This window comes from Triticum aestivum, chromosome 5A, assembly GCF_018294505.1.
Source record: "Triticum aestivum cultivar Chinese Spring chromosome 5A, IWGSC CS RefSeq v2.1, whole genome shotgun sequence".
In the NCBI taxonomy this organism is placed as follows: Eukaryota; Viridiplantae; Streptophyta; class Magnoliopsida; order Poales; family Poaceae; genus Triticum; species Triticum aestivum.
The window spans coordinates 279272687-279294472 of NC_057806.1; positions in this window are offsets into that span (position 1 = coordinate 279272687).

Sequence of the window (21786 nt, forward strand, 5' to 3'; positions counted from 1 at the left end):
GTATTCCACTGTCATATATGAATATGATTTACAAATGCTGATACTCAAATTCAGAAACTAGAATCTAGTTTAAGGTGAATTCGAATATTTGGAACACTTCATGTCCAACTCAAATGTCACACGCAGCATAATGTGTACTCCCATTTAGATATGTACACAAGCGATATATCAAGATTCAAATACCGAGTCAATCAACCAAGAATGTATAGAACTAACAGACATATAAACACTTATAGAGTATATGGATCAATAATATCAACTAACATACATAAGCCAGGCCACTGTACTTATTTTGGCTACAACAACATCCTTTTTTAGCCAGCATCTTGGCCCTTTCCGATGCGTGCCACTTATGGTCCATCTATACTACTACTATTGCTGAATGCACATTCAGCCCGATTGGCATATTTGTAGGTCTGGCACAGCAATCCAAATGAAATGTCTCCGCGTCTTATCAATTAATACAGACTTGTGCTCAAATAAAATTACAAACCAAAAAACAAAAAAAATTATTACATGATCTCTAAAACAAATGGTTTGATTGATTACATGAATAGACAACACAAAGTTTATTCAACTATGGAAAGAACATTTCACCTATGATTTACCAAGTAGGAATTTAATTTCCTTTTTTCCTTCAGGACCTTAACAATCTGGTCAGTCTCAGCTTGCTTCGTTTTGAAATCCACCAAATATTTAATGGTTGTCTTGAGTACTGCTTGTGATTGTGTTGTTTGCTTCCTCAGCATGTCAACTTCATCTCTAAGTGCAGAAGCAGAATCTCTTTCTACCACTAGTTTAGCCTCTAGAGCATCAGTAGTTGGCAATTCATAATGCACGATTGGGCCGGTGCCACTGCTGTGGGATGATGCAACGTCCATGGGGAACTCGCTCTTTGATCTTGGGCTAACCTGTTTTGCCATTAAAGTTCCGATTGGATTTAGAAAAGTTGAAGTTAGCAAAACATCTCAACTGGGAGTTATAACAGCAAACTAGTTAAACAAATAAGGAATTAAAAGAGTTTCAATTGGATGTTGAAAAGTAGTTATTAACATCATTGTAACTAGCTGTTGCAGCAGCACAGCAGTTAAACAAACAAGTAGATATTTAAGTTAAGGCAAACAGGTAATTCTTAACAGTAAGTATCAAACACATAGATAGGCGCAGTCTACAATATGATTAACAGGCTGTGCCATTATGTAATCAGTAGCAAACTAAATTAAGCCAAGCAACGTAATTGAACAATTTTGCAATAAGTGGCTAACTAAAATTCCGAGAAGCAGGTAACTGAACTTACGCGAGTTCTTTGTATAGGCACACTGCAACTTATTTTTCGCTTACAAGGTTGTATGAAGGAGTCCATGGCATCAATTGCTTGGATACGTAGTCCCAATACTTCTTTCTTCCCACACTGCATGGGTAAGTCGAATGGTTAATCTTGTAAGATGGTGCGTCCTTGATATGTTATATGAGGACGTGTAGTCAGACTAGTTGTAGCCAAACACATCACACTGGCTTTTACTGTATATTTCATGTGATTACTTTTGGCATATCGAGATCTAAGCAATCTACAATAGGATGAAAAGACTAGCATCCTTCACATTATTGGCGAACTCAGTTCATAGAAACAAGCAATTCAACCATTCTGTGGGTAAATCAAAAGCGCCACTGGAATATTTTTCACTATCCAATCATACACGCAAAAGGGGCGACGCCACCATAGGGGCTGGTATGGGCGGCCGCCTTAGGTGGCTGGAAAGTGTGCACCTAGTTTGAGTCATCTAGGTTGGCCCATGCTAGTTTTGTTCGTCCCAACGCATGAGCAGGCAATGTAAAAAATGAAGAAAAATGTTTCAATTTGGATGGGCCAATAACATAAGTGCAAGGCAGGCCCTATAGTAGGCTCGCGGCCCAAACGAGCGCCTCCCATATCGATCGACAGCAGGAAAAATTCCAATTCATTCGCTCCAGCCTCCTGTCTGGTTCGCTCCTAACCTAGCCGCCGCTGGACAAACCTACACAACACTTCCTTGCGCCCTCGTTGGAGGGCGGTCGCCGGGCTTCAAGTGAACGGAAGGACAAGAAGATGGAGATCCAACCCTGGGTGTTGCCTGCGTGGGAGGCAGCAGCGGCAGCACGGGCATGGCATCGAGCTTGCGCAAACGGACAGTTGCAGCTTGCAAGAGTAGCATACGCAACGAGCAGGTACATCACATCCCTAATTATATCTAATTCAACTCTTCAATTTCTGGCCAGTAGTTAAACCTGACGGTGTTGTAAAACTGCCTGTATGTAGGGAATCTATGAGAAAATGAAACCAATTTCTACTTATTTTATAACTCCCCCAATCAATACAGAACTGACTGAATATGATGTATCTAATCAAGTTTCCGGTGCAAACATACAAGCTCATGTTGTTCTTGAGCCTGAAGTGTCTAATGAACAGACTGCTAATGAAGGATTTGATGCAAACATTTTACATGCTCCTGGTGATGAACATATAGTGTCTAATGAGGGATCTAATGCAAGCATTTTGCAAGCTCATTGAAGGATTTAGTGTCTAATGATGATCTACTATGTTGAGAGAGACAGAGATTTGCAGGCATATATGACAAGCAAATTATAGTGCACTTTCATAGCTTGAGGAAACGTCGAGGCCATCTACCAGAAAGTCCCCGTATCATGACAACATAGCATAAATACTTTTCTAATATGTTATTTGAAACTATTGGCATACTTGTGCATGATAGATATATTGATATGCAGTTTGCACACTGGTTATACGTGCAATTACACTTCGATATTATCAGCCAGAGAACGAATAATTCAAGCAGGTACAGACCATGTTTGTAGTCCTTGTACACCATGTTGCATTTTGTGTTTTTTGGTGCTTGCATCATTTAGTGTTTATAATCTGAACTACTTTGGATCATTAGCTGGTTTTCAAAGTGCATGTAGCTTCACATTTCTCAAGTTATGTTGATTTCCAGAGTGCAAGTGCCCTCGTATTTTTTAAGTTAAATGTTCGCCACTGGTAACTTGAATTCGTGGATCAGCCACTGCACACAAATCATACACGAATGCCAGTACGAATTAAATGAAATGCAGGGACTTATGCTAGCTCGTTGTACAGGCTCACTGCAGCTCTGCTTACGCTTGGGATGTTCCATGTACAAGTCCATGTTACCACTTGTTTGGATGTGCAGGCCTTGTGCTCCTTGCATCCCCCTCTACATTTTTGACATGGTGAATGGTTGATCAAATAAGAGGAATCGACCTTGATGTTGTACTGGAGGACAGGTACTTACAAGGTTATATGGGTGTGCAGGATGTGTAGCAGATCCCGTAGCACCGTCATGCTTCGCTAAAAAATTGATTTGCTTGTTTCAGATGATATCTCCAGAAGAAATAAGAGTTAAAGTCAGATTTGCATAGGCGTGTAAGCTAAGAGAGCAGTGAAAGGATATCCAAACATCGCCGGAACAGTGCACAAAGGAGTGATGTGTGGATACCTAGTTCGGGCCGGCGTTTGGGCATGCTCGCCTAGCTAGGGTGCGGGTCACTTCAGAGCCGTTGAGGTTGATGCGCTGGCGTTGGCTGGCCGCACACGGATGCAGATCTTGAGTGGTAGAGGAGCGCTATGATGCGGTGGACGAGACCGTTGGTGAAGCCCCAACGGCCTCGGGCAGCGGAGGTGCGACGATGTGCTCAGTGAAGTAGCCCCAGTGAGCTGGGAGACGGTGTAGGTGAAGCACACCTGATGTGGTGGAACTCGGTGTCTGTGAGGCACGTCAGTTGTGGCAGCCGACGTTGTCGGTGGACCACCCGGTGCGGTGGACGAGGGCGTAGATGAGGTATCTCCGGTGCGGTGGTGAAGCGCGACCGTCGTCTTCGTCGTCGTCGTCTGGCACAGAGGTGGGGAACGGTGAGGAAAGAGATGAGACGAGGGACGATTCGAGGGTTGGCGGCGAATTAGTGATTTGAGCAAAATCTGGGTGTGGAAGGGGACGGTGGAGAAGAGAGATTTTGCAGGGCTGGAATTGGGGCCGCCAGATATTACAATCCGAAACGTGGAAGCGCGAACTTATATTGTTGTCGTCCTTTTTGGGGGGTGGCTGGGTGCTACGCGTCCGTCCAACACACGCGACCACCCCGACAGGACTATGCTTCGGTGCCTTAAAGCACCTGCCTTTGTGTCCATGACATGTGGGCCCAACAGGTGGCTAGCCCACATGTCAGTGACCCAAAGGCAGTTGCCTTTAAGGTACCGAAGCAGCGTCCACCCCAACACGACCCTGGTCTGCCTGGTGCGCCTACATTTGAGAATGCAAAGGAATCTTCTTTCATTTGCAAACGAATCTGTATGTATTACCATGCCCATGTTTTCCTTGCAATAATTAGTCATTCGAAACGAGATACTCCATCTATTCACTTTTGTAAGTCGTTTCAGACAACTTAAAATGAACTGTTTTGCACATTGTCTGAAATGTCTTCAAGGTCTTATAAAAATGAATAGAGGGAGTACTATAAATTAATTAATGAGGAGTTATATTAAAAAAATCAAATTAGAGTGTGTGTCACATAATTAGTTATTTGAATTAGAGTGTGTGTCACGTAGTTAGTTATTTGAATTAGAGTGTGTGTCATGTAGCGATCTCCAATTCTAACGTGGATTTCGCATTTCACTGTATCCACGCTACTTTTTTAATACAAATTCATATGTATATGATGAGCACCATGATAGTGAGAAAACTTTTGGATGGATTCAAACATATGACCTACAAAATAGCACAACAAACTGAGCCAATGTCAACTTTTCGAAACTTAGTATGGCACGAATTCAAAATAATTACCTGTATGCTTGGTCCTTGGTTCAAATCTTACAATGTACACCGAATTGAAACATCGATATTATGTCTTGTACTATGTACATTCAAATGTTGTTTTTAGCCCCCCCCTGCACAAACGCTACATACTTCCTGTATCGGTCAATCTTCCTCTCCTAACCACCTTAGGAAGCTATCGGTTTCCAACAGACGTTCATTCTTTCTCTCCATGTTTCGATCTCTAAGTCTCTCAACTACACAACCCCTTTTTCTACTCTATTACCAAATGTATTTACCTCACACACCCGCCATTGCACCCCATGCCGAGCTCTCTCTCTCTCCCTCTCGCGCTAAATACATGCATTGCCTATCTAGCCCCCCAACCTCTCATGCGCACACACGCATGTTGTATATCTAGGTCACTCCCTCGAGACTGTCTCACTCTTTCTTCCGCACGGCGGGCCACACTCGCTCAATCTCGCTCTCTTTATCTGAGTCTCGTTTAACCTTGTTTTCTTTCACACACAAATGATATATCACCCTGTTCGGGCCTCGATCGACACATGCTATACTCTCTCACGCAGATTGTCTATCTAGGTCAGTCCATCCGCCACTCTTTCGACCTCATGGTGGGCCATGCTCACTCAATCTCTCTCTCTCTATGTCTCGATTGACCTCGCTCTTTCTCGGACAAAAACGATATATCACCATGTTTGAGCCCAATTCGACCTATTCACATTGTATACTCTCTCACGCACATCGTCTATCTAGGTCACTCTCTCCAACCCGTCTCACTCTTTCGATCGCACGGTGACCCTATGTGATCGGTTAACCTTGCTTCCTCCCACGCACAAAATATATCTACACGTCTATGACTGGATCATCTCTCAAGCTCTATCTTACAGCCCTCACCCTTGCCAAAAAGCTCAATCAGACAATATCTCTCCAGAGCATATATATTTGTTCAATGAATGTCAGACCACACTTTGTCTCTCTATCTATATGTCTCTCGATTGACCTTGCTTTCTCACACCGTATCTTCCACGCGTTGAAGCTACTAGCTCTCCATCCCTCACAAAGCTGGAGCTATTTACATTGCGAGGGGCACTCCAACCTTGGATTAATTTGTGTAGGCATTTATTCCGGTCGGTTTAGATTATATTTTCGTAGCATTCGGCCCACAACTACTCCAAACACCGTTGCAACCCATGCAACTCCCCTAGTTAATTTCCCTCTGGCTCGATCATCGCTCTCTCGCACGTCCTTTCTCGCCTTCAACGTCGCACCATGGTATTGTTGAAAAAACTATGTTGTTCTCTTTAATTATTATAAATAAGCTACAAAACTACACACCGATAGTCCACTTGGAATGGAACAAATTTCGACCCACAAATTAAAGTGCTACAAACTACACACTGAGGGGCCCACATGTCATGAAACAAATTTGGACCCATATACAAATTAAAAAATAAAGGACGAGGATCGAACATGCGACTGGGCCTTCAAGCCGCATGTCAATAGGCAGCATACGTAGAATAGCAATGTTTGTTGTACCCCCTTTGTTCACATAATGTTTTTATATTACCACAGCCCAATTAATGGATAACATGTAATATTATTTTTAGTACTATTCGCCTTCACTTACTAGTGGGTTCCATGTGTGCTCTCTCTCTCTCTCTCCTCCCCTTCTGCATTTAGACACACGGGCAAACAAGAAGAACTCGCGGGCGATGTTGGCGTTGACCATATCTGGACGCGTTCACAAGTCACGGCACCAGTTTCACGTACTAGCAGCACTAGTCAGTGTGTACGTGCAATGCACGTTAATTTGGAAGTATATTAAGTGCATGCGGATATTAACTAGTAGGATATTATTTGCGTGTTGTCATGTGATTAGCACAATTTTTTGGCATGAAATTAACTGCACGCTAAACATGTTGAGCGCTCGACATTGAAGCATTCTAGGTCGTTGGATGATAAGGAATACATGTGGCTTGATGACGTTTTATATTTAATTTGATACGGCTCTAGCAGAACATTCAATCGATCAAACCATACATTTCGTTCAGTCTGACTCCGACTTTAAATTATATGACGATTGGTATAAAATAAACGGAAATGATAAATGTTCGGATTTTAAGCATGGCAATCTGAATGTTTTTCATGGCAAATTTAGATTAAGCGACGGCGGCGGGGGCGTCTCGTGGTGGGAAGCGGCTCCTCTGTCGTGCTCTGTGTGTCGTCGGGCCACTGACCGACGGCGACGGCGGCGTCTTGCACCATTGTTGGCGTACTCCTGGACGTTGGCCTAGCTTCAAGGAAGGCCAAAATGTTCTGGACTTCGGAGCGAGTCAACTAGCGGGAGGAGGCGACTGGCGTTGGTGCAAGGAAGCGGTCGACGGTGGCCATCCATGCCGCTGAGGGGGGCACTGGCACCCGCACGGGGACAGGCGCTGTCAACAGCGCGGCGGAGACATTCGTGTGCACGGGCACTGGCACGGGCGTGCACATTATTACACGCGCAAGCGCATGCGCTGGCAGGTGCACGGGCGTGCGCGTCAGTGCATGCGCAGGCGCATGCGCTGGAAGGTGCACAGGTGCGTGAAAGTCGGCGGGGACCACGTGGAACCCCGTGGGATCAAGCTCGGCGACAATGTGCGGTTCCTAGCCCATCAATGCCACGGGGATGGGTGCTGGCGCAGTTGGGGCGACGGGAGTCGGAACGGGAGCGGGGTCAAGCGCGGCGTCTTCCCGCAAGGCCAGTTCAAGCTCGTCCCAAAGTGCCTTATGTTCTTGAGACTCCGGCTGGGTGGCTTCCTCAGGAAACATGAACACTAAGGGCAGACCATCGTGATGCGGCATGGCATATGTTTAGGTTAGGCTAGTTGGAGGTAGACGACAGGAGAATCGGAGAGGAAGAGAGAGGATTGTAGCAGTACTGGGTAGTGCGGGGTTGATTTTAAACTGCGGCGCCAGCGACATTAAAAGTGGGAGCAGTTGGGACGCCGGTGGGCGGCGGAGCCTGGTCAAAGGGCTCGCCTCCCGGTGAGCCTGCACAGCGGTCTGCTCGCACGCCTCCCTAATAGCCGGCGCAGTGGTCTGCTCGCAGGCCTCCCGTCGACTCACACGCTTGCTCGGACGGCACCTTCCGAAGAGAAGAGGGGACTCATGGCGGCACGTAAACGCCCACGGTTTCAATAGTGAAAGCGTTCGCCTTAACGTGACATGTCTTTGTTCCAAAATACCTTGGCTCTTCATTTGTGCAACATGTCATAAGCAGCTTGTCTCAAATTGAAGAAAAAACTTACGAAGTAATATTTGTGCCATATCACGTGACCATGCTTAGTCTCAAGAATTTATGCTCACTTTTGGATTTTCTGAAATTTAAGATCTAGGATTCGAAACAATATCATAACCTGCATCATGCAATAAATTCTCAAGCCGTACATCTGTCCTGTTGTATTTTTGAAGAAAGGATTTGGTCAAACGTTTTGCTTAGTTAGACTTCAGACAAGTTATTTATGCAGAGTAAAAGGATAATCCCTCCGTACCAGTGCATTGCCTGATATATTAAATCAAGTACTAGGAACAAACAAACAGGCTCAATTCTGTGCTCATCCTGGTGTAGTAGTAGTAGTACTAGGCAATGCAGTTGACGGGTGACCTTGACGAGTGGCGACCGAGGGAATTGAACCGTGCTCGGCATGGTAGGTAACGTTGTCTAGTTATTAAAGCATCCCTTCGTTGTTCACCGGTAGTCATTATGGACTGGGGACATCAGGGGAATTTCCTAGGGCTGGAATTCTGGCCGCCAGATATTTCGACTTGAAACGCTGAGGCTCGACTGTTGGGGTTGCCTAATGTGCGTACCACGCACGCCACCGAAGGACACGAGCCCAGTTTTTTTAGGATCATCACGAGCCAAGGTCTAGCTGGTACGCCTTTGGGTCCTACCATTCGAGAATACGAAAGGAACCTTTTAAATTGCCGAATGAATCTATGTGTATTACAATACCCGTATTTTCCTTGCAAATACTAATCTCAACGTGGTAATTGATTTATGACGAGTTGTTGAATTAGAGTGAGTTTGTGATATAGTGATCTCAATGTGAATTTCATATTTCATGGTATCCCTAGTAAGTTTTCCAATGCAAATTCAAATTTAAAAGATGAACAATATGGAGGTGACAAAACTTTGTATGTATCAATCATATGACCACACACACACGCATAGAGACACACACGCACGAACACAACAACAATCCAATAAGTATTAGGCTTTTAGAGAGTTCAACAAGTGACTACATACGGAGCAAAATGAGTGAATCTAGACTCTAAAATATGTCTATATACATACGTATGTGCCAGTCCATTTGAAGCCTCTAAAAAGACTAATATTTAGGAACGAAGGGAGTAAAATGTAAGACATCCATGGTCCTCAGTTCAATATTTAGAATGAACATGAAACTGAAACATGAATATTAAGTCTAGTACTATAGTACATGCAAATGTTGTGTTTAGGCGGAGCTATGATTGTCGGGGGTCAACCCCTTGACCTTAGATAAAATTGTGGAGCTCTATTTAGGGTTGTTTAGATTATATTTGTCCCAACCCTCCCAACCACCGATTGGTTGTGCACCCCCACCCCTCCTCCCCAGGAGAATATCATGTGCCCCCATACCTTAGATGCTATATGCCGATACGAGTTGCTTGGAGCTTGTAGATCTGAGATATAGCAGCTCACATGATGTGTCTTAATATTTTTGCAAGAAACCTTGATGAGTTTGAGAATTGCGCACAATTTGTACAAAAACTACTTAGATGCCCTTTGATCCCATATCCAATGACCTCGAAGCTCGTGTCATCGTAGCATCTAAGATGAAGGAGGACATCATATTCTCTTGTATGTAAGAATATCATGTGCTACCACACCTTAGATGCTTTGGTGATACAAGCTCTTCGGAGGCGTTGGATTTGTGACCCAACACCTCCTCGGTGGTTCGAATGGTTTTTTGCAGAAAAGCCCCAAAAGAGTTCGGCCACTTCTTACAAGCACAAAGACTGCTCAGATGCCATCGGATCTCAGATCAAACGACCTCCAAGCTCGTATCACCGTAGCATCCAAGCTGCGATAGCACCTTATGTTTTCTCGCACGGGAGAGTATGAGGTGCTCCCGCACCGTAGATTCTATGGTGATACAAGTTCACTAAGATCTAACGGCCCACAGTAGGAGGCTTGAATGTTTTTGCAATATACGGCTGATAGAGTTTGGGAAATGCACAGAAACTACAAGTACTACGCATGTGCCATCTGATCACTGATCATACGACCTAGATGCTCATATCACCGTAGCGGGTAATTAAGCTACGGCGAGCACCTAATATGAGCACCGGGGAGACGTTGGATCGAAGATGCAGCGGCACACACGAGGCCTGAATGTTTTATTTCCAAAAAAACCTTTGGAGAGTTTGGAAATTGCGCATAATTACAAAGACTACTCCCAAGCCATTGGATCTCACTTCCAATGGTTAAAAACTCGTATCACCATAGTATCTAAGCTGTGGGGTGGATGTGATATTCTATGCCGCTGTCATTTTTGTTCGTAAACTTGCAAAAAACGTGTAACTCGTGCCGTTACTTGTCTAACCGCGCAAAGTGTTTGTTCAAAAAAACCATCCTACACTGAAATATCGGAACAACACACGGGGATCCCACTTTTCATTAATCAAATTTGGACCTAAAACTAACAAATCTGAAAGACGAGATTCGAACTGGCAACCTGGACTACAAAGCGTAAGTCGATAGCCTGTAAAACGAACGGTTGCTGGCTTTGTCCCATAACTTGATTCTATAGAGTACTTGCGTTGAGTAGAGTAGAGGGAGTGCCTCGTCAACACATGCATGACTGTTGTCTCACTTACTGGTGGGTCCCAGGTCTGCGATCTCAATATCTCTTCTCTCCATCGTCTAACCTTTACACGGGCACACACGAAGAGCGGCGCTAGCTTGCCGTGGTGTTATTACAACTAAAAAAACCTTGGAAAGTAGAAGAATCTCCTAGAACAAGAGACGTTGTGGCTGGTCGAGACAGAGCTAACCACATCTATCCTCCGTGCCACGTTTGCATGATGAAGTTGTGTGGCTAGTGGGTTGTTTTCGACCGACTGGCTGGGTCCCGAGGTCGAACCATAGGTACTACGTCTGATACAGTATATTTTTACACGCACATTTTTCCTCCATGCCGAGACGTGGCACACCCTACCGCGCGGTTTCGGGGTCCTCCTGGGTGGTGCACGCATATATTCTTCCTGACGTGGGATGCCCTACCGCGCGTTTTCTGGGTCCTCCTCGGTCGTAGCACTGAAGCAAGTAAATGAGTCGTCAAATCACGAAAGACCACCTTTCCCGCCGAGTACATCAGTGAAGCACGGTGGCTAGCTAGTTGGGCTAGTTCGACCGATTAGCTAGGCCGCCGCCACATTTGTTTTTTCAGCCCTTTTTTATCTACTTGCCAGCATGTAAATTTAAATATCCACCGCGGCGTTTCTCTGGTGTTTGGGTGCGGCAGGATTTTTAATTTTTTGATGGACGGGAGTAGGCGCGGCAGGATTTTTAATTTTTTGATTGACGGGAGCAGGCGCGGCAGCAATTAGTCACGATGACTTCGCCTGTAAAAATCCACTGCTCCCGGATGTGAGAAGTCGTCGACTGGTGTTTTATTGTGGTGAAAACCAAAATATTCCCTGCTCCCTCCGCCTTCCCGTAGATTGCATTGCCTTTCAGCCATTTCGCCCCCTTTGCTTCCTCTCCCCATTGCTTCTACCTGGTGCCATGGCGGTGCAGCATATCACGGAGTCCGAGGTGAGGCGCCTGACACTTGATCCCGTCGATTGGGAGCGGGCGGTTGCACCCTGCATCACAAACGTCGTGCGCCTCGGTGGTGTTTAGGCGCCCTCTGCATGGGCATGTCCATGTCTCGGTGCAACATGACCGTTGGATCAAACTCAGACGGTGCAGATCAGTCACTGTAGCACAAAGCGTGTGGGTGTGTTTGGTTGCATTCTCATCTCAATATAGTTGTTTCCTCTTTGTGTATTTTTGTCAACCTACTAGTGTGGACTCATGCACCCTTCATGCACTCTGCCAAACACCCAAAAGTGGGTCGAGAAGGGAACTTTTTCTCCCATCCCGTGCACCCTTCATACACCCTGCCTAACACTATTCGTGCTTCATATGGTTCATGTTTCGTGGAGTACTGTAGCACCGTACTCTATGTGCGTTGTGCACCTAGTTCTGTTAACATTGATCCCACCGTTCATTCTCGACCGGTCAGTCGAAAAATGGTACTATGTTACATATAGGAGTAGTTGACATGCGCACAACATCATTTGTTATCGTCATATCTTACTACACTAGCAACAAGATTGTGTAGTACTGACGTATGAACCACTGCACATGCCTAGTAGTAGGAGCACTGTGTATGTTCAAGTGGCTGCCGTGTTTCGCACTCCTCCGTCGTAAGAGTGGAAACGCTTGCTGTAATCATTTTTTTCTTCAGAAAAACAGTGGACACGCTCTTCCGTGCGGATCCTCCTCCAGCCATGCACTAAATTACTCACTTTCGCCGACGTGTGGGACAGCCAGCACCTGGGTCCACTAGCCATGCACTAAATTACTCCGTAGTAGAGTGATGGTAGACTACCCCGATCGAAGCGCCGCAGTAATGCCCAATGAGCCGTCAAATCACAAAACCCCCTCCTTTCCAGCAGTAAGTTGGACGGACGAAGCAACCATCATTTCACTCTTCTCTCTCAGCTTCCTCTCTTGAAGAAAACCCCCACTCGCTTCGCTTCTCCCTCATCTCGTTCCTCCTTTCACTCTTCTCTCTCAGCTTCCTCTCTTGGATGGACGCCGAAGCACCGGCCGACGTGATGTCTATGGCTCTGGCCAAAACCGTCGAGGCTCATGGTACAAAGAAATGCAAGCACCCTGCCGAGGCTACCGCGGACAAGCTCAAAGCCATCGCCCTGTCCAAGCCCCCCTCTCCGGGATCCCTCATTAAGCAAGTCCAGGTAATGTCTCTTGTTGACGAACTTTTTCTTTATCTTGATCGTGTTTTTTCATCTAACACGCAGTACTAGTACTGGTAGTACAACTTTCTGGGTGATCTTGCATGTGATTTTAGTGTGCCAAATGACGGTTCTAAATTCCACTTTTGACCAAAACATACGAGAGGTTGACACTGATTTTTTATAGATTACTTTCAACTACTCCCTCTGTCCCAAATTTCTTGTCTTAGATTTGTCTAGATACGAATGTATCTAATACTAAAATGTGACTTAATACATGTTCTAGTGTCTTTGTTCACTCATTTCTGTGCGTATATGTAGTCATATATGGAGTATAATATCGAAAATCATCTTATATTTCTGAATGGAGGTAGTAATAAAATATGGTTTCTGTTTGAATTAGAACCAGGTCCGCGGTCGAGATGAAGTTCTCAAAGTCATGCTGTGTGAACTGGAAGACCCGATGATGATTTCTACTGCTGAACTATCCAGCTGTTGTGTCCTTGTCGCCACGTGTCCTGAACTAGTGTTTTCCTGTAGCATTGTTGTCAGGCGTGTTCTCAAGGCTGTACTTGACCACAATAATTTCCTGGTTGTGCCTTCGATTACGAAGGGTGTGGTTCTTGTATAGCTTCCCAACAAATCTAATGCGGCCTGTCTTCATCATCATGTTTATGAGTGGAAAGACCACTCTGTTAGCTTCTCCAAGGTTGACAAGATGGTGATGGTGCATGTAGACATCTCACACGAAGTCCATGACCTAGTCAGTTATGCGGGGTTCATCCCGTAGGTCGGTGGCAAGAAATAGTCTACAGAGTTTAGTTAGTGCAACTTTGCTTGTCTGTAGTAAGTACTATTGTTCAGTACTTGATTTGTGTTTGTGAACCCTGTATTGTTTATTAGTACTGCCGCTTTTGGTGTGTGGTCAGTCCTGAGAACGGTATATGTTAATGTCTATCCACTCAATTCAGTCTGTATATTTTGAAGTATCCAGATCATATTTTTTGTGAGGACGGTTTATCAATTATGGTTACACTCTAATATCTGTATGCATTGCAGGGTTTATCGCACCCACCAGGATTTCTACTCCCATGGATGTTCGGTCCATACGATTTGTCACGACCTTTGGACCGTCCTGCTTGTGGGAGTAGGCGGGGCCCCTGCATGCCACGCGTAGTTGGACGATCAATCTTCTGTTTAGTACTTCAACATAGTGATTTCCTGGTAAGGATTCACTCGTGTTACATCAAGTAAATCTTATTGATTTGCTGTCTAAATCTTATTGATTTAATGTCATGTTTTCTTTCTTTTCCTGCAATTTTACGATGCAGGTTTTGCCATGTGACATTCATCACAGAATAAACCGTTTGGTTTGCTCTACGATGGCTATTTTTGCAGGTTTCACTTCTTATGTCATGTCAGTAACGAAGGCACTGTCCATCACTTATATTACTGGAAAAAAATGGATCAGTCTGTTGTCTAAGTACAAGCTGAATCCCTATGATGAACTGCAGTTTGGTTTAACAAAAACGCCATAATTAGTCCTTCTCGTGTTTAAAAGAAATGAAGAAAAAGACTGGATCACGGTCACAGATCCTAGTCAAGTTAGAAACCTGATCATAGCAGACCAGACACGATCGTTGCTGTCTCGCACAGATCGAGCACCGGCAGTTGCTCTAGCACTGACAGCAGCAGCAGCTCAGTTTGATCCCGCTGAGGATTGGGCACCGACCGCGTCAGCGGATCAGTCTGGTCTACTGGAGGATCGGGCATCGACACCGGCACCTGCTCCGACACCGGCACCAGCTCATCAAGAAGCACCATCTCCGGCAGCAGCAGCGGCTTCGACACCTGCACCAACACTTGCACGTACATCTGTTGCGGCCCGTGCAGTTGCACCGACAACAGACTGGGCTGCAGTTTGCACTTCATGTACCAAAGTCCTTACAAAAACCAACATGTCCACCTTCTTGGTAAGCATTGGCCGCCCAAGTGCTTCGTTCTTTTTTCTTTCCATGTTGTTTCACATGATTCACTGTGTTGATCTAACTGTTTGGGTATGTGTTCTTGTTTTCAAACAGAGAATTCCTAGAGCAACGAGGGAGTCGTTCAACAATCCGGGCGACCGCGGCCAAGTTTCTCTTACCATGCGCAGCCTTGGTGTGAATGAACCTGCTCAATATACCGTAAGTGCAAAGGATGGTCGCATGATGATTGATGCTAAAGGATGGTCAAAGTTCAAATCTAAATCATATCTTGCGGTAGGGGATGATTTCAAAATCGAACTTTCTCGGCAAGGAGAGATGGTCCAAATCAACTTTGAAATTCTTCAGTAGCATGCCGAACTGATCTATCCTCCGAGAGATTTTGATGTAATAATCTGGCATGGTGAAACAAGTGTCCTGTGTGTATAAGTAGTACGACAGTATTATTTATCACATGGTATATCATTGATAGAATTGCAACTCTGATTGCTGGTTAGGAACTGTCGTTCGATTTCATTCCAATAGCTGCCATGCTTTATTCAATTTTGTGTATTCGCCTTGCGACAGCATATAAACCAGCGCCGTACCGATCGCTTGCAATATGAAAAGCGCTGAGGTAGAACACATGGGCCCCCAAACATGCAGGGTCGGCCTGCGTCCCAAAGTCCAGAACCGTGAGCCTATCTGAGTATTATATTCTCACCTGAACCCCCATAATGCCCGTGCGTTGCAGAGGGAGTATATTTCTCGGCAAGGTGAGCCTGTGATATAAAAGATTTGTATATTTCTTTACAGAGGGAGTATCTCTCTATCAAAAATATATTTATGTGGAACTAGTTACTCCTCTCTTTCTACTTCCTTTCGCTGATATGTGGGGCAACCGGCAACGGGGTCCACGTGCCATATGCACAAATTAGAGTGCACAACTTCATGGTAGACACACCCCGGTCATAGCGCCGCAGTAATGCCCAATGAGCCGTCAAATCACAACCCCTCTTTCCAGCTTTAGCATTAAGCTGGACGGACGAAGCGGCAATATTTCACTAGGCCTGAATCCCCTTCTCCCTCGTCTGCTTGTTCAGAGAAAACCCCCTCTTGGCGATTGCATAGGGTTTTCTCATGGAGAACCAGGTACGAATTCTTCATACATCCCCGATAAATCCAAGTCCCTTGGTCGCAGGTAATGCTAGGATGGCAGCCGCCGCCGTTGATGCATTTTTCTTCCTGCTGAATCTAGTGTGTTTCATTTGCAGTGCCCAAAGTGCGAGTACCCTACATGTTTCTGCACCATCGGCGAGACGCCACACGTGTTCCTTCTCATCCTAACACATCATTTTGAAACACGCACAGTATGTTCCTCGAATCCTCTTTTCTATCCGGGAGGGTGGTTTTTTTTAACATGATGTGTTCTCATATTATTTTTCCTGCAGTGTATTATTTGCTCTGCCAGAACACATGTACTCAAGATGCTCGGCCTTGCCATAACTGAATACACTAGTTTAATGGTCACAGTGAAGACAAGCCATGGATATAAGTTCTGAGTTGGGTTCATGAGCCAAGAAGATCGCTGCTTTTTTTATGGCCGAACTTGGATAAACTTTCTCAAGTGTTATGGACTTAAAGTTGGCGCACGAATGTTGATGGAAATAGCAGAACCTGGTCTCATCTTCACTGCGATCTTCCACCCCGACGTCGTTCCAATTGTTCTTCCATGTTAGTTTTGTATCTGGTTCTTGCTTGTTGCCTCAATTACTTCTTAATCCACCTATTTTGTCTAACTAATCACAATTTAACTTTAGAAGTAGCAATGAATCTCTCACGAAGATGCTACTTCTAACTAATGTTTTCTTATAATTGGTGGCACGTGTAGGTTTTTTCAGAGTTAAGCAGTCTGCTCGTTTGTTACTCTGTAATAACTTGGCTGTTACTAATGGCACTGAAGTTGACTGGATCGACATCCACAAATTCCTACACTTTATTGATCGTCTTGAGGTCCTTGTGGGGCGTTTCAATGGCGGAAGGCCACGTGGGATATGTGTGCCACTGCTGCACTCGTTGAACAGGTCGAACTGTGTCGAGAAACTTATGGTACGAGCTGTTTTCTGTTATATATGTTGTTCATAAACTATTGCTTATACACATTTTTACAGCTGTGATCTTCTTGAAACGGGAACTGCCGAGTTCTATTGTTCCTATACAGATTCCTGAGCATGGTCGGGTCTGACTTGCACTTGGTCACAACATGATGTTTATGTCGACCTACTCAATTCCCCTTGGAGGTGAAAAGATACTTATTCATGGGTGGTCTCAAATAATGAAGGCCCATCCATCTTGGAGAATAGGACAGAAGATTATGTTCATGCTTTTCCATGGCTCTAAAGCAAATATCCTGTTTATTGACCACATTGCGAGATGAAGCCGCTTTCAGAAGGTTGTGGATGCGCGGGGTGGCGCCTGGGCCTTGTCCTGGGGCTTGGCGGCCTCACCCTTGGTTAACTGTAGGCAAAGTAGCACTGTTCGAGGCATGCTTTGTATGGTTGAACCTGTATAAGTACGCATACTGCTTTCAGCTTTGGTTGTTAAGTGCCCCTGCTGGTTTCAGTTAAGGTTGTTAAGTACTCCTGCTGCTTTTATAGTCTGTCGTGTTTCTTTAGTCCTATCTTCCTCCAGTCACCAAAACCAAACCAGCGCCGGCGGGGCCGCCTGCTTCCGCCTCCCACGGCTGGCTGCGCCTCAGCGCATGCATCGCCGCCCCACCGTCTCCTAAATCGTTAACACCGACGTCCTCCGCGCGCTTTGGTGTGCTCGCCGCGCCGCCGCCCTCTCGCGTTGTCAACATGGCCAACAAACAACAGGAATCGGCAGAAGTACGTGGAGAGGATGACAGTAGGGGCCCACCACGTCAGCGTATGGAAAAATAAAATGCTTCCTCCTTGTGTTTTCCTGACATCTGGGACCCACGACATTGTGAGCGTATATAGTCAATAGACAAGAGAACAACACAAGATCGGCTGACACCTGGGACGTAGCTACTCGAGCAGTATTTTTTTTGTTTGGTATTGTTGAGACGGAGCAGGGTTTGAACTAGGTTGTGGCCCGTCTAGCCCATGCTTATATTTTATGTTCACCATGTGACCAGCCCAGCTATTTTTTTCTTTGTGAAAATGAGCCCAGTTTATTTTTTCTAAAGAATACCCAATCCAGGCCTACTTATTTTTCTACCCCCTGATGGGCTGCAACTCTTTCAAGACGCCTGCAAATCTTGAAAGTAATATGAAATAGGTTGTAAATATAAAAACAGATGACAAATTGGCAATTACTTTATAATTTCTAAAAAAAATCACATTTTCAGATTCCTATTTCACTGGGCATTAACCTAATTTAAATATATCTTCAAAGTACTTTAAATCTGGCTCGACATTTTGGTATTAAAAATAGTTTGGAACCCACAGAAAATATGCGAAATTGGCCCTGGCCAACCAAAAAAATGACTGCAATAAATTGCATAAGAAGTTGCCATGAGCTATATATAAATTATTAAAAAAAGAGGGAGTGGTCTGACTTGTGGGCCTGTTTAGTTGACGCGTATGTAAGAATTTTTTTGTTATTATATACATCAACAAACGATTCTAGCAGACGTAACCGTTGGATGTCAATCCAACGACCGTCGTGTTTCTTCAATCTCTGATCTTCTTGCTCCAGCCGCCAAAGCAGCACCGGCGGGACCGCCTACTCCCGCCTCCCGTGGCCGGCTGTGCTACCGGGCAGGCCTTAGCGCCCCCTACTACTCCCACGGTTGGCCAGGGCATCCCTCTACTCACCCACACCCCCTGTTATTCTACGGCGGCGGCAGCCTCACACCGCAGCCAAACCGGTGAACCCTTGTACTCCTCTCCGCACGGGCTTCCACTGCCGCGTCTTCCCCGGCTCCGCGTCATCCCCTTCCTAGGCCTCGCCGTCGTCCACCGCCGTGGTGCTCTCAGTGTGGCGTGGTCAATGTGGTCAACGACCGACTTCCATCGGAAGAGTACCGTACGTGGAGAGGCTGACAGCTGGGTCCACGGCAGCCGCAAGGAAGTGCCTCCTTATTACGCGGAAAATAATTATTCCTCCACCTGACAGCAGGGACCCACCGGACGGGCCACTAGTATTTCGCGAAAAAAACGTTTCCCCCTGACTGCTGGGACCCACAGGACAGGCCACCATATTTTGCAAAAAAAAGCGTTCCCCCGCTGTCAGCTCGGACCCACCTGAAGTGCCTCCTTATTACGCACAAAAAAATGAATACCCCCTGCTAGCTGGGACCCACCTTGGTGGGAGGCTGACTTGTGGGCCTACTAAGTTGACTGGGACGGAGGCCTTTGTCAACTTTAGTCAATATATGAACGATTCTAGGTCCAGTGACCGTACGATGTCCATCCAACGTCCGTAGTGCTTCTTCAACCTCTGGTCTTCTTGCTCCAGCCGCCCAAAGCAGCGCCGGTCGAGCCGCCTGCTCCTGGCGCCCGTGGCCGGCTGTGATGCCGCGGAGGCCTCACCGCCCCCTACTACTCCCACCGCTGGCCAGGTCATCCCTCTACCCACCCACACCCCCTGTTATTCTGCGGTGTCGGCAGCCTCACACCGCAGCCGAACGAGTGAACCCTCATAGTCCTCTACGCGTGGGCATCCACTGTCGCGTCTTTCCTGGCTCCGCGTCGTCCCCTTCCTAGGCCTCACCGTCGTCCACCGCCCTGGTGCTCTCAGGGCGGCATGGTAAACGTGGTCAAGGAATGGCTTCCATCGGACATGGACTGTACGTGGAGAGGCTGACAGCTAGGTCCACGGCCGCAGGAGGGAAGTGCCTCCTTATTACGTGCAAAATAATTATTCCTCCACTTGACAGTTGGGGCCGCCACTGTATTTCATGAAAAAAACATTTCCCCTGACTGCTGGGACCCACCAGCTACATCTTCGCATGCAAGGAAGTGCGTCCGGGCAAAAAAAAAACGATTCGCCCCCCTGACTGCTGGGACCCACCAGCTACATCTTCGCAGGCAAGGAAGTGCCTGACAGTCGAGACCCACCTGGTCGAAGCGTACGTAGCGTTGTCTTCTGGTCGCGAACGCGTACGTACATATATACTGGTGGATGTAGATGCGCGCATGTGTCGTAGTAGAGGCGCGTACGTGTTGTAGTAGAGGCACGCACGTAGCATGTACACGTACGTACAGGGGCCATGGTGCAAGAAAGAAAATACGGCCACGTATGTGTACATACGGGCGGGGTCTCGAACGCCTACTTGCGCATACGTACGGCGAGGGCTCGTGTACATGGCTCGGTCGGAACGGAGAAACAACATCGTCGTCGTGTTCATGGGGAGGCAACGGAATGCGTCGTGTTCATGGGTTGGCAACGGAATGCGTCGTGTTCATCGGGAGGCAACGGAACGCGTGGGAGCCAACCGGCTGGGTCAGAACAAAATGCGTGGTCGTGTTCATCGGGAGGGCTTGGACGGAATAGGCGATGGAAACGAGGCCTGGCGTACCACAAAACGGAGGAAACGGACCTCCTACGGTCGAAACGGGGGTCCTGTTGATCGGGACGGGTGTGGCGTACCGCAAAACGGACGAAACGGACCTCCTACAGTCGAAACAGGGGTCTTGTTGATCGGGAGGGGTGTGGCGTACCGCAAAACGGACCAAACGGACCTCCTACGGTCGAAAGGGGGGTCCTGTTCATCGGGAGGGGTGTGGCGTACCGCAAAACGGACGAAACGGACCTCCTACGGTCGAAACGGGGGTCCTGTTGATCGGGAGGGGTGTGGCGTACCGCAAAACGGGACTCCACGGGATACTGTTCATCTCCACCGTCGACCTCCTCCAGCCTCCATGGGCTCCTGTTCATCCAGCCTCCACCGCGCGCTACTCCACCGGCTAATGTTCAACCACCCCTCCACCGTCTATTGTTCATCCTGCCCTCCACACCACGGGGTCCTTTTGTTGGAAATATGCCCTAGAGGCAATAATAAATTGATTATTATTATATTTCCTTGTTCATGATAATCGTTTATTATCCATGCTAGAATTGTATTGATAGGAAACTCAGATACATGTGTGGATACATAGACAACACCATGTCCCTAGTAAGCCTCTAGTTGACTAGCTCGTTAATCAATAGATGGTTACGGTTTCCTGACCATGGACATTGGATGTCGTTGATAACGGGATCACATCATTAGGAGAATGATGTGATGGACAAGACCCAATCCTAAGCCTAGCACAAGATCATGTAGTTCGTATGCTAAAGCTTTTCTAATGTCAAGTATCATTTCCTTAGACCATGAGATTGTGCAACTCCCGGATACCGTAGGAGTGCTTTGGGTGTGCCAAACGTCACAACGTAACTGGGTGGCTATAAAGGTACACTACGGGTATCTCTGAAAGTGTCTGTTGGGTTGGCACGAATCGAGATTGGGATTTTGTCACTCCGTATAAACGGAGAGGTATCTCTGGGCCCACTCGGTAGGACATCATCATAATGTGCACAATGTGACCAAGGGGTTGATCACGGGATGATGTGTTATGGAACGAGTAAAGAGACTTGCCGGTAACGAGATTGAACAAGGTATCGGTATACCGACGATCGAATCTCGGGCAAGTACCATACCGCTAGACAAAGGGAATTGTATACGGGATTGATTGAGTCCTTGACATCGTGGTTCATCCGATGAGATCATCGTGGAACATGTGGGAGCCAACATGGGTATCCAGATCCCACTGTTGGTTATTGACCGGAGAACATCTCGGTCATGTCTGCATGTCTCCCGAACCCGTAGGGTCTACACACTTAAGGTTCGATGACGCTAGGGTTATAAAGGAAGCTTGTATGTGGTTACCGAATGTTGCTCGGAGTCCCGGATGAAA